At 39.0% G+C, this 14,600-nt stretch overlaps 1 long non-coding RNA gene across 1 annotated transcript; it reads left to right on the top strand.

The window, feature by feature from the left end:
- The first annotated feature begins 2,171 nt into the window (after nucleotides 1-2,171).
- On the top strand, nucleotides 2,172-3,092 carry LOC134619312 (uncharacterized). The gene is made up of 3 exons (XR_010091968.1): nucleotides 2,172-2,358; nucleotides 2,527-2,589; nucleotides 2,990-3,092. It is a non-coding gene; the product is annotated as an uncharacterized LOC134619312 (long non-coding RNA).
- The last annotated feature ends 11,508 nt before the right edge of the window (nucleotides 3,093-14,600 follow it).

Raw genomic sequence — 14,600 nt, 5'->3', positions numbered from 1 at the left:
TTAATGCACAATTCTACCTAGAAGGTGAATTTCTACCCCTGTATACATACAGGTTTAGTTTTTAAGTAAAGAAAAGCTATGAATGTTCTGTTGTGCTGCAAACAGCAGATAAAGGCTGCAGTAAATTTTACTGCAGCTACTATCAGTGAGGAAAGCTGTCTCGTCTTCGATTCTCTTTGTATGAGTGCCGAACAGCGCTGCAAACTGATTAGTCTGGATAAAACCTTTGTATGTTTTTCTTTCTTTAATCCAGAAAGACTGGCATTAAAAACCTGACAAGTATGGTCGATGTTTTCAGTAGACAAAACGCTTCCTGTTATTGCAATCTATTTTTAGATGTGCTTGAAAAACCTGGCTATGACATCATGTGGGCCACATTTTGGCTGGATACTAGTTGTGTGGATCTGTGTTTGCTTGTCTTCTTCACAGCAGAAATAGGTGTAATAGGTGGAAACTGCTCCGTGCTCAATTCAAGATACAAAGTGTTCTTTTACATATTCAGTAGATGTGCATCTTTTCATTGGTGTTTCAGGAGCTGGGCTTTATCCCTATCACCTCATCATCAAGTTTGCTACATTTGAAGTGGTTTGACCTCGTGGAGATATTATGTGTTTCCTTATTTTCTGTTTTATATCTAGTTGTACAATGGCGACCATTCAAATGTTCAAATAATAACATCAGCGTGTGTGCAAATAACACCTGGGTGGAACCCAAGCTCAGCGTTAAAAGGCCTTAATAGTACATCTGTGCTCTGACACCCATTATTTTCCGTGGCTTTGGCCACATATATGTGGTTTACCGCTATGTCAAGCAAAATAGAGTAAAGTACAAGTATGCAGTTAATAAAGGATCTCCATCTGCTACCAGATTAAAGAAAGAAAGCCAAACCAAAGGCTCCAGTGAGCGCCACTGCCCAGAAAACTGAACTCAAATGTGCTAATTCCATCCCGTGCTCTCAGGACATCCAGGTCGTCCCAAACTTTAGCATCCTGGATGAACAGGACTTTCCTCCACTAAGGGGAAACCTCCATCATGGAACACTGCAGGGAATTCAACTGGACCGGGCTTCTGAAAGAAACCTGCATCCTCACAGGCTGTTAAAGAAACACCTCAGCTCACTGTAAAATGTAATATTGTGTTTAATTAAAAATATTAAATAGGCTGAACTCAATTTTTATCAATTTGTTATTAGAACTCAATTTAAATAACTTACCAGTACTTTTTATGCAAAAACGCTGATAAACTCGATTAATTTGAGTTGTCCTAACTTAGAAAAACTAAGTAAGCTGGAAGTTTTGCTTCTCAGGGCGGAAGGATGAAAGATGTGTTTTGAAAATGCCACGTGACTACCGTCCTCCTCCCTCGCGGATCAGTCCTCATGTTCACGGTGCATTTGTTATGGAATATATTGATCAAACCTGGAGAGGCGTCAGTTCAAGATATTATTGTTGTCATTACTGTGGATCTTTACCTGATACACTGACTAAATGTTTGCTCTTATTCAAACTGATTTGTGGCTTCTCTTAGTTTAGCACCAGGTTTATAATCTTGCTAGCTAGTTAGTGTTAGCCTAGCGTTGCTGCTGCCGCTGGGCTCATGTTACTTAAAAATTAACACCACAGCCTTAAAAACCTTACATAAAACTATGTCGGTGAAATTTTCTGTTGATTGTTTGAAATAAATAAGTGAGATAAGAGCCCAGACAAAATTCTTTGGGAGGTGCAGCCGTTAGGGGTGGGATAGGTGTGGGGGGTGGATAACAGAGCTCTCCGAAAACGTGGAAGCACTTTTGCAAATATGTGATATTTTGATAAATTAAGTAGATATTTGAGCATTACACAGCTACATTCTCGCCTGAAAATATCTTAAAAGGTTATTTTGTGACCCAGAAAGGGTAATCTGGGGAAAAGGAGGATCGCATTTGTCGGCCACGGTTGTCGGAGCCTGTGCGTACTTGTAAGCGCGGCAATGGCGGAGGAGCGCGGCTAAAAAACTTATTACTTTTTCTGGGTCACAAAATAAACTTTTAAGATATTTTCAGGCGAGAATGTAGCTGTGTAAATTTCAAATATCTGCTCGATTTATCAAGACATCACATATTTGCAAAAATGCTCCGACGTTTTCAGAGACGTCTATTTTTTCATGCTTTGTGGCACCTTTAGAACATCTGTGGCATCTATTAATGTCAAATCTAGCCTTTATTTAACAACATAAGCAAACTCTATGTTACAATGATTGCACAGCCATTAAGGATCAAATCAGTTTCTGAAAAATGTTCTGTTTTTTCTCCCTCTGCTTGCTTCTTTCTGTCTTTGAGGCTCGGGACCAGCACTCCTGTTGTTGGACAGAAAGACATCAGTAAGTATTTTGGTTTTCCAATATATTAGCAACTGTCAGTGACATTTATATTAATCAGGCTGAACTTTAATCATACTTTAGATCAGCCTGTTTTACTTATTGTTTTGTTTGTGCTCTGGTTTGGGGAAGTTGTTTCTTTACTGATCTTTTCCTGTCTTCTGTTATTAGACTTGAGATATGACTGCACTATGCTGTTGCTGTGACTCCAGTTAATTCTACAAGACATGCTGTGTAAGTAAACAAACAACAACAGTTTGGTCTGCATTTCTTGAAAGATCACATCCCCCAAACTTAGTTTAGAGGGTCTACACTGTATATAGTGAAGTCTGCAAGTTTTCTAACAGCAAAATTTGTTTTGTGCCCAAATCATTTTGCACATCATTAGAATGAAAGTTATTGCCCATGTTTGCATAGCCCTTTTTAAAATGATGCTTTCATGACATTATTGTGTGTTGCGTGGTGGTCACGGCTATCCAGACTGAGAAATTTGGGACATTGAATGTCACCTCTCCGGCGGGGAGGGAGCCTGAGATTGTCTAAATTGGAGTCTGTTTTATACCAAATGCAGAAAAAAATGTTTTAAGAAAGCAATTAAGTTCATGTTCCAAAAAATATGATTGTTTGCTTGCAGGACAACAGGAGAGATGAGTCCTCCATCACAGATGGTGTGGTCAGGGAAGATGGTCGCCTGCAGGTTCAAGCTCATTGCATCTCCAACCCACATCCACTGCAACTGTACTTAAGGGAAGTTAAAGACTTTCTTCTGCACCTACATTTGGATCACCTAAATCCATGACGGTCATTCAGGCAGTAACGCCTGGACTGGAAACAAGCCATCCTTAAAACATTATAACATTCCAGCTCCTGTGTTGGAATGAAAAACAAATGTGTTGTTTAAATTAGAGACTGCACTTGTGACAGAACAATAAATATTTTATTTTGATAATATAAGTAATGTAAGTACAAAACAAACTTGTGGTAGGCCTAAACTTATTTTCAGAATAATTACATCTGAGACTTTGTTTCATTGTAAGATTATAACAGTGATGGCAATATAATTGTTTGTTGTTCAGCAGAACAGTGTCCAGTATGTTGGCTGTTGTACTTTGTTGTGTTTGAAAATAAAAGTTGGGCTGATTTTTACATCTTTACAAAAATTGTTGTTAATTATTTTTAATCATATTCATGGTACCACAAATTGTTTTTTCATTTAGTTGAACTTGAAATGTTTGTCAGTAGGTAAACAATTAGTATTGTCAGAAAGTCAGAAATATCAAGTTATTCTTAATACTGCAGACTTGCAATGTATAAGTTGTCCTAACAGTCATCCTAAGTAAGCTTTACTTAGTTTTTTTGAGGCAACGAGTTTCCATAATTTTTTTGAGTTCTGGGAACTATACAGCCTTGTACAGTGTACTCAAAATGAGTAAGTTGCCCTAACTTGGTCATCTTACGTAAACTTAATCCAATTTTTTTGAGTTCTGGGAACAAATGAGCTTGTACAGAGTACTCAAAATAAATAAGTTGTCCTAACTTAGTCATTTTTAGCTAAGCTTTACTCAATTTTTTTGAGGCAACGAGTTTCCATAATTTTTTTGAGTTCTGGGAACTAATTAGATTTTACAGTGCTCCAGCTTCTCCATGACCTCCTTCCTTGTGCTCCATCAACAGTCAGGCTGTTCTGTGACACAGCAACTGATCCCACCTTGGTTCTCACTCTATCCTGCTCAACGGGGTTAAACGGGGCTTAACGGAGATTCCAACTTCTGAAAAATCAGGACGAAGACACTAAAAACAAACTGTTTTCCTGGTGCTTGCATTCAGGAATTAATCCCAGCGATTGCAAAGGACCACCCCAAGTCGAAGGAAGCTGTAGTCCATGTGGAAAAATATAATATCCAACATCAACAGTCTGAACTACTTAAAGGAGACTTTTTCCATCTGCTCAGGGTCCTTGAGTCTCTGAACTGCCACACTTTCATCTCTGGACCAACTCCTCCTCTGTGGGTTGTTTCAGTTGCCTGCTGAGCTAGCACACCTGGTTGTCATCAGTCTGAAGTGACTGCGCGGTGGCTTTTATAGATAACTTTATCTTGTTTAGGGAGCACAGAGGGTTTTATTTCTTTACTCTTATTTTTCTTCCTCCCCTCACCCCCTGCCAGTTGTAACATATGGCTGCCCCTCCTTCAGCCTGGGTCTGCAGGAGGTTTCTTCTTGTTAAAAGGGAGTTTTTTCTTCCCACTATCACCAAGTGCTCACTCATAGGAGGTTGTCTGATTGTTGGTGTTTTCTTCAGAACACTGTAGCATCTTACCTTACAGAAAAAGAGACTTGAGGCGACATTTGAGTTGTTCTAATTTGGTGCTATATAAAAACAACTGAACTGCAAACAATTCGATGATAGAGATCATTTGGAAGCGATGACAATGATTTACTGTGACACAGAATTCGATGAAGCTAGAATTAATTAATTCAAACTTTCTGTCTGGCATGGGGCAGCCAATCAAAATAACTTTGGCTTAAAGGGAGAAGGAAAGGGGGTGGAAATGGCTCGTTACAGAGGCATGAAAATAATACTTCCTTTTTCGACCATCGTTAAGGTGACCATGTAGGTCATGGTTGCCTATAGGTTACAATAGAGACACAGAGAAACACTGCATTTATTTAAAGTCAGGTATCTGCCTGTCTTCCAAATACAAATGACTTGTTTACCATTGTGATGTGTCTGAGATCATTCCTTCTGTTTTATTATGTGAACAAATATCACAATCTTATATAAAATACACTTTCCATGCTTTTACAGGGACCACAGAAAATCCATGGGCTCATTTCATTACATTAGATTCTGTAATGTCCACATAAATAATGTAAAAAAAAACAACAACAACCCCCAATCACACTCAAAAGGTAGCATAATTTTCAATAGGGGCATCTAAATCTGAGCACATTTAAAGATGGCTTGCAAAAGTCTGTATAAAAGCTTCCTGCCCTGCTTTTATTGGTCTTTATACACCATCAAATTTCTATCTATCCTGGTATCACATACCACCTCTTAATGTTTTATTTCTCCATTTTCAACAACTCCCTGACCAAGGTCCTTTTGTCCACTTAGCAATGAAATATAATTGCATTATGAAAAATGCCCCAAAGCTCGAGATTGCTGTTGTTACAGTACTCGTCTGTGTTGCACATCATTTTATCATCCATTGCTTCCTTTGTAAGTCCCAGCTGAGCAGCTGCTTAGTGTCCCTTTGGGCAAGTTTCAGGGACCGGAGTATTTTGCAGAGAAACAAGGTGAACAGAATAGGTTTAGTATGATGTTAGCCAAGGTAAAAGGGGTTCAGTGGTGCAGTAATGCAGCAAAGTTGCATTATAATGAGCTCAGTTTCTCTTTCACTCCCGTGAGAATCGAAGAAAGCATGATTTCCATGAGGACCCAAAAAATTCTTTCACGGTCATTGTGTCCTTAAAAGGCCGGAAAGTGGCTGAAATAACCACGGATACGGGAAATAATCTGCTTTTCAGAACATCATTTAAACATCTGGCTAAGCAAGACTTGGCCAAATGTTTTACTTTTATAGCTGAGCTCATGTTTTGATGATTATCACTGGAAAAGTCTCCTCACCAGTTAGTGGAGTCAATACCAGAGGGAATCCTGAAGGCTAGACAGAGCCACACCACTGTTTCTACCAACCTATGAATGCATTTTTCTTTTAATGCTTCCCCATATTATTGATTAACTAATCCACTAGGAAGCCTGGCTCTCCTTTTCTTTGGCTCACTGGATACCATAACTTAATAGATCCCTTTGGGAAAAGCACGCACTGAACTGTGAGACAAAATGTCAGCCTGCAATTGGCCTTGTGAAGGCCCCGCGTAAATGAGAAGAGCGTCGGTGCTCGGGTATATTCTTGCGCGTTTGAGAAAGTGGGAGGTGGGAAGAGAGGGGAGACAGAGAAGAAGAAAGAGGATGATTAGGGTGGAGCGTGTGTGTGAAGGGGTCAGAGGGTGGGGGGGATAAGACAAAGAAAAAGAGGAAGAGATTCGAGAGGTTAATGAGACAAAACCTTGCTGAGCCACGAAGAGCTGAGGCAAGAGCGATAAGCTGAGATGTTTCAGACGTTGCTGTTCTGCCATTTGAGTTTTGACCCCACTTTGTCTGCTTTGTTTTTTTGTGGCTTGTTTTGGGTTTTTTTTTTTTTTTTTTTTTTTTGCTCTGACTCTCTCCTGTCTCCATTTGAAGGACTTCTCTCTCTGGCACAAAAGCAAAGGTGCATGCCAAAAAAACCAGTGTGTTGTTCCTCGTGCTTTTGTTGACAGTAACCGAGTTACAGAGTAAGTTTTTATGAGCTGGCCTCAAAAATCACAGCAATTTATGATTAAAAAAACAAAAAAAACCTTGGCTTTTATAGAAGCACCGCCTCCAGCATGTTGATAAGAGCCTCTGTGATTCAGGGGTGTTTCCAGGATTTCTTTTTAAACAAGGTGGCATAGATATTTCAGACCTGAAGATTTGCTGAGTTATGATGATTTTAATTGTATAAAGATGAATCTGGAAAAGTGGCTGATCTGTAACAATATGGTAGCTGGATCCAAGAGCAAGAACTGCAAGGAAATGAAGCCGGAAAATAAGTGAGAGAAGTAAATAGCGATTTCTCGCACATTGTTTTAGTTCACCGTTGCAACTCACAGATGTTGAGAATATTAGGCACTGGACCAATCCCCTATGGGCTGCTCCACGCCCTAAGGCATGTCCATGTAAGTCAATTTTTTAAGACTCAAAAATGTGATGTTTTGCACCAAAAGCTTTCAGTGCATACTATTACTCAAGATTATATACATATACTCATTCAAATTCAGTTCAGTTCAATTCAATTTTATTTATATAGCACCAAATGACAACAACAGCCACCTTAAGGTGCTTTATATTGTAAGGCAGACCCTACAATAATACATACAGAGAAAAACCCAACAATCATATGACCCCCTATGAGCAAGCACTTCGGCGACAGTGGGAAGGAAAAACTTCCTTTTAACAGGAAGAAACCTCCGGCAGAACCAGGCTCAGGGAGGGGCGGGGCCATCTGCGCGACCGGTTGGGGTGAGATCAACTCAAACTGCGCATCCGAATAGGGAAGAAAGGTGATTTAAGTGATTTTGAATGTGGCATGGCTGTTGGTGCCAGATGCGCTGATCTGAGTGTTTCAGAAAACTGCTGATCTACTAGAATCTTCCCACACAACCATCTCTAGGGAAAAACGTTCCCCGATCTGACCAGCCTCGTTTTCTACTGCGACAATGGGATGGTAGGTGAACAACATGAAAGCATGGATCCATCCTCTCTTGTATCAACGGTTCAGGCTGCTGCTGGGGGTGGAAAGGAGTGGGGGATTTATTTTTGGCACACTTTAGGCCCCTTAGTACCAATTAAGTATCTTTAAACCCTCACAGCCTAAGTGAGTGTTGTTGCTGTCCATCCCTTTATGACTATAGTGTACCCATCTACTGACAGCAGGAGAATTCGCCTCGTCACAAAGCTTAAATCATTTCAAACTGGTTTCTAGAAAGGCGCACCCAATAAAGTGCCCACTGACTCTATATTTACAATAAATACCCACTGTTCTTTCCAGAAACAATCCTCCTGCTGAGATTATTGCTGTTTTATCTTATGGTAGAAAACACATTAAAAGAGTGAGTGTCTCTATTGCAAATGCTTTGAAGGCAGGCCCTACACATTCCTCTGAATACAAAATACAATAATTGCAAAGCTGGGAGATCAGTGTTTCTCTGTAGCCTCTTGGATAGATTTGTGAAGCCATGATTCCTTTTCAGGCTATAATAAATCTTTCTCCCTCATTCATAACACTAAAGCTGTCTCCTGGTAGGCATGTGTGCTGTACCTCAAATGGCAAGTTAACAAAGATGTGAATACAGTTGACGTACACTTGAACCGGGGAGAATATAATAGGAAAATTTAGTGCTTTATGATTAGTTCAAAAGAAAATCATGTAATTTTGGACTAAAACAACATTTAAAGTGATTATGATCTTAGTCATTATCAGCATCAGCAGCAGCAAATAGCTTTACCGCCCCATCTTTCATTATCATATAAGTCAGGGGTGTCAAACATAAGGCCCGGGGACCAGAATCGGCCCAGCAATGACTCCAATTTGGGTCCACTGGTTGGTTTTAGAAAATGTGAAGACGTGTTTTCATTAGTTTTAGAGTTTTTACTCTTGATAAAGGCCTCCCACATGGCCATTCACACTGGACCAAAGTAAATGAGTGATAAATAAACATTTAAATTACAGAAAAGTCCTGTTTTTGTCACAATGTATTGTAAAAATGTATGTTTTTTTGTTTTGTATTTTTATTACAATCAGTCCACACAAAAAGGACTCAGCAGTGAGCTACCAGAATGTTTTTGTGTAATCTGAAAAAAAAGAGACTTTTTCAAATTAAATCCCAACGAGTTGAGCTGACAGATTTTGGTCATTTACTCCAGCAGGATTTCTTTATCATGTAGAAAAACTGTGGAACTTCTTCACACTGGGAGAAACAAGAATTTCACTGGTTTGCCCCACTTGATATCAAAGTGGGCTATAGGTATTGTGACATCCCTGATATAAGTCATAAGCTATAGGTATTAGTTTTTCATCATAAATGACTTACGTCATTTAGTCCTTGGCTGCTATGTTTTTAAGGGGTGAAGAGTGTTGATGTGCTTAGGCGTGTGACAAGCAGTTCTTGAACTTGCAAAATGAAACCCTGAGACTTGAAGTACGAGCATTTATTTGATTATTTTTTGTAAAGATGCAGTGAAAGAATAATAAAAACATCTCACCAATAAAGCCATGATTATATATATACCCATATTATACTGCATCCTTCAAGGATTTGGCTGTCGCTCTGATGGCACAACAAGCATTAATTGCTTCACTGTTGAACTAATGAGTATTTTTATTTTCGCCTTAATGATGGCAGCAGTTGGCCGCATAGAGGAGACCATATGTCCTTTTACCTTGCAGCCTTCTTTAGCTGTCCAAGGTCTACCTCATGGTCACTCCATAAGGACACATCTGGATAATCTGTGACCTGGAAACAGGCAATAAGGAGGTCTTTTCTCAGAATCAAACCTTCTTAAGTAGCACTTCTAAATGTTACAGGTTGCAAACCTTTATATGGAGCTCATTCCAAAACATCTCCATTAACATCTCTAAAATTCAGCATCTTCTCGGCCACAGGCTACCAAGTGATCAGTACTTTTTGGCAACACATTTAAAGAGAAACTCCTTTCCAACTACAGGTGTTGTGCAAAAAGCTAAGCTAATTAATGACACTTTTACCACTACTCTTAATAATGAATCAAAATATAATAACCTCACCAAGCAGAAACTGGGGAATAAACTGAATATATCTGTTTTGAAGGCATCGGTTTTCACACCGACCAAGCTGCAAAGCTATCCAGGCTCATGGTTTGATGAAGTCAAACACACTTCATCTGATAACCAATCAAAGAGCTCAGTTACTGAACTCTAAAGATATGTCAATGACGCCAGGCCAACAGGATTCAAATCCTTCGGCAGTTCAGGGTGATCCGAGTTCATTACTGTGCCACTGGGTAGCTTACTGACTACTCTAGTGTGCAGAACCACAGAGATGGACTGAAAACCCTCCAGTTGCAGCTCTGCCTCCTGTTAAGAGGGGCAAGTCTCTTGGGTCTGGGAGATACTCAAAGCACTCCTTCCATCTTTTAATTACTTTTCCACCACTGATGACACCAATTTCAAGCTCTTACAGGAAAGCCTGGGCATGATTTGTCCTCTCTCTCAGCCTCCAAATGATTCTTCAGAACCTCTTTAAGGCTACCCAAGTGTCTTCTTTGGTAATCTTCCCAAATCATGGAGAAGAGAAATGAATAAAACCCGACACAAATAATGCCCCGCTTAAAGGCCTGTGCCATTAGAATCTCATTCGACTCTCAACTGACAGCTATTCTCTTGATTACTTGATTAATGTGACATTTGATAAATATCAGAAAATAGTGAAATATGTTCATCAAATTATAGAAGCGAATGCATTTGTTGCTTTTCTTTTTTGTCATGTGAAAAAGTCAAACATATACCAATGACACCAAGCAACAATAACAGATAGGAAATCCTGCTTAATTGGCAATTCTCCTTGGAAAAACTCATTACTAATCAACTCGAGCGGTCGATTTAGTTTTCTGTTAGTCATTAATAGAATTAACATCACCGGTTCATTAATCCAGGAACTTTAAATCAAACTTTTTGGTAGGTAGGCAATTTCTGCATTAGTTTTTCAGTATTTATGCCTGCTGTTTTCATCTAATTGGTAGGACATATCAGTAGCAGGGATATTTTAATTTTTAAGCAAGTTAAAATATGAACATCTCATAATTTGCCTTCAAAAGAAGCTCTGAAAATGCCCGGCAGCTACTGTTAGCTTGGCAAGATGGTGGTCCTTATCTGTGACTGTGTCTTGGCTCTAGAGGTGAAAGACACAGAGCTGCAGACTGCAGTGCTAATTAAAGGTATCAGTCACGAGGGATGCGTGTCAGTTTATAAGACGAAGACAGCGGACAGAGGCCTCATTTGTCACTGCCCGGATTTATATCCAATGAGAATTCAATTGCTTGGCATGAATGCATGGTTTGATATATGGTTAAGAGGACAGGAGGGAGAGAATAGGAGCTTCCAGAAAGAGAGCTAAGAACAGCCTAGTCTCTCCTCACCTTACCAATAAACCAAGCCTAAACCAAGCTATACTACTGTGTATATAAGTGCAGCACACTTACCCTGGCCATTGATAGGAGCACTCAACCTCAATGATAGGTTACATTGAGATGAGCTGGAGAAAATGAGACCATTAGAAATGGCTTTGGCATTGTGAGGCAAACCGGCGAACATGTACTGCATTAATGAGTAAAGCAGGACGATAAGTGGCTCTTTCCACTGCTAATGTGCACACCCCTGTGATTTGCAGAGAGAACACAGAGCACCACATTCAGAATCAGTTAAAACAACTTGCAACAACATGTTCATTTCCCTTGCAGTTTTGTCCCTGTGCATTTTTTCTTTTTTTTCTTCTAAATTTCAGGCCACTCGGTTGCGCATTGTACTCCGTGTTCCTTCTTTGCCGTCCTTACCGCCCTCGCTCCCGTGAAAGAAACAAAGTTGCTTTTTTTTTGTTTTTTTCTTTTTGTTTTCGTGGAACACCTGCTGTTGCTTCTTGTCAGGGTGAATCAGTATGCCCTCTCCTGTCCCACTGAGAAGAAGTTGCTCACAGCTTAGGTAAACAGATGTTAGTTTCTGTGTCTGAGAGCAGCACATGGGTATATGCATAATAGCCATCTGAGTCGGTGATGACAGATTAGACTGTGTGGGCTGTGCATCCGAGTATCTGCTACTACCTCTCGCGCTCTGCGACTTCATGCAACTTCCGCATCATGTCTTAACTTTGTGTGTCTGTTGCTTGCTCAAACTCTTTTAATTGCTCCATCTGTTTGTTGTCACTCCCTCTGGGCGTTCAGATTGTAGGATGCATCTTTGAGGCTGTGCTTTTATAGTTCGACTAATCCTTGAAAGGCCCGAGGTTAGAATTAACATGTGACATATCAATTCCTTCATGAAATCTGCATGCAGTTTCTTAGTGGGGAAAAAATAACATGTAATGCTTCACTATTTGTGTTTTATGGTCATTATCTTAACGCTTCAACTGTAAAATTGAAGAACGACTAAAGGGGAGGTGTTGGTAGTTTTGTTTTCACTTGGTCAGCCCATCACTTTCATTAAAAACTGATGACTTCTACCTTAGCTTCTATCACCATCACGACGTTTGCATTTGTGTGAATGGTGTTAATATATGTAAAAACCTACAGTGTGCTGCTGAAGATGTTCAAGATCCTCGAGAGCATCTTGAATAGTGTGAATATCTGACCTCTGACTTTTTCTATAGCACCTCCAGCAAATGAAAGTTTTCAGTGAAATTCAGTAAATATTACAGTAGATCATTTATGGTTGACATGAAAAAATAATAAAATATGCAGTAGAGAAACTGGGGATATGTTCACCTCTATTTTCATCATGAGTTTTAGAATTTAACATTTGAATTCCTTGGAGGTTCCTGGATTAGAATTTCTCCAACTCATCGCTGGGCCTTAAAGAACTGGCTGTGTGCAGGTAACACATACTGGATTCACTTATACACAGTTCTTTAATGCCTAAAGTGCATCGCTCTGTGGTACTCTTCCAGTGATCACAGATGTAGAGTTACTTAAACATAGCCTCTAACTAAAATTGCCATTTTGACGTCTCTATTATGCTAGCTGTTATAAAGTGCTAGCAGCTAGCACACAACCCATGACTAAGGGTGTAATTCCTGTAGAATTAATGGAATGGGATTTTTTTTTTTTTTTTACTGTATTTGATCTGAAATAATGATTTATATTTATTTACCAGCACATACTTACTGGTTAGGTACATGAGAATAAGAAGTCTTTACAGGAAAGACGAAATATTTACACTGTAATTCATAAGAAACTTTCATGTATTTTGGTGTAAATGCAAAAAGTATTTCCCCAACTTACACTGTAAATATGCAGTACTTTTATATTATAGAGTGGCTTAAAATCAGAGTTTATGCTTTAATTATGCTTTTCTTTTTTTTTAGTGAGCATGATGGATTTTTGACTATTCAGTTGCACTCTGATAATGCATAAAAGAATGTGATATGGACCGTTTTCCTTTTCCTACTTACAATTTAAAAAAAAAATGAACATCATTATCACCATAATATAATATTACAAAGAAAGTACTGCTTATTTAAAGTGTAAAAATGTGTGTTTTTATGCTAAAAATACATGGAAGTTACTCACTACTTAAAATGATTTAATTGTTTAATATTCATATTCTTTCCTGTAAGATACATCAAGTCAACCACTGCATAAAAATTCTTACAATATAAGTATTTATTATTAATAATTATTAGAAACTACTTGGTAAATATGATTACATCATACTTTCAGATAAAACACACTGAGATTCTGTGTAATTCTAAGGGGATTATATTCTCAGTACCAGTGCCACATTTCTTTTTATGAACTATGATCCATTTCCTGTTTTTAGTCCAAATATTCTAATAAAGTTTGATTTGAACCATCAGTGATCCACCGGTCACTTTCCTCCGCTAGTTTTCACTGACTATTGATCACAAGGGCTCTGCCTTTACATGACCCAAAAAAATATACTTGGAAATGCTGTACGCTCCTGAAAAAATACACCTCACAAGCTATGGCATTTTGACTGGCTCCTCATTTTGCCCTTGTGGACTTGATGCAATCAGGAGTAAGTCATGAGGAAACCCTACACACTGTCACCTGCTGTTGTTGATTCAAATGATGAGTGTTGATTTCCCCTGTGGCGTCAGCAGTTTTGGTTAAAAGGATGGGTTCACACATTCACGGTATGTGTTATTGATTGTAAACATTCCTACTGTTTCCAGTAAAGAGATGTCTTCCTAGTGTGACTCTGCTGTAAGTGTCTGGGTTATAGTTCGGTGAAAAATGTCACCGGAAACAAAGTTCTGTGTCAGTGTTTTTGTAATGCAGAAGCCATTCTTTGTTATTTCCTGGCTGAGCTCATCGGGAGAGATAGCAGCATTTGGACGGAAGTGGCCGGTAGACACTGCCAACATTAATGTCTATTTACTGATTTCTTAGATACCCATCTGTGATAAACAGTGCTGTAATAGAGGCTAATGTGGTGTTGGTTTGTGCTCACAAAACTGATGTCAGACTGAATCAAAATTGGAATGTATGTGGGAGAAAAATATCTTATGAATGGCCCAAAGACAGAACTATCTCATGCATGACTGGGTGTCATCATTATGTCTGGAAGAGAAGTCTAAAAAAATCCCAACGCAGAAGGATGATTTCTGTGTTTGTCCTTGTGCGAGCAGACTGGTACCTCAAACTGGGGTTTCCACTCCTTTTAAAGCCCTCACAGCTTTGTCCTTTCACGTCAACTATCTTTATCTTTTAATAAACGCGTTATCTGGGCTCATTTGTAACATAGATTCCATGTTTTTACCATTTCCAAGAATTATATGTGATCGGCCCACTTAGCAGAATTACTCTAGCAGTTATTAACCAATTTGCAAGGAGATTTTACCAAATATGGGACTAGTTCCACTTTAGAAATGCAGTAAATCTGGAGATGGAT

The sequence above is a fragment of the Pelmatolapia mariae genome, linkage group LG3_W (genome assembly GCF_036321145.2).
Source record: "Pelmatolapia mariae isolate MD_Pm_ZW linkage group LG3_W, Pm_UMD_F_2, whole genome shotgun sequence".
Lineage (NCBI taxonomy): Eukaryota > Metazoa > Chordata > Actinopteri > Cichliformes > Cichlidae > Pelmatolapia > Pelmatolapia mariae.
Note: the sequence above shows the minus strand (reverse complement) of the source record. Positions and strands in the feature narration are given on the sequence as shown.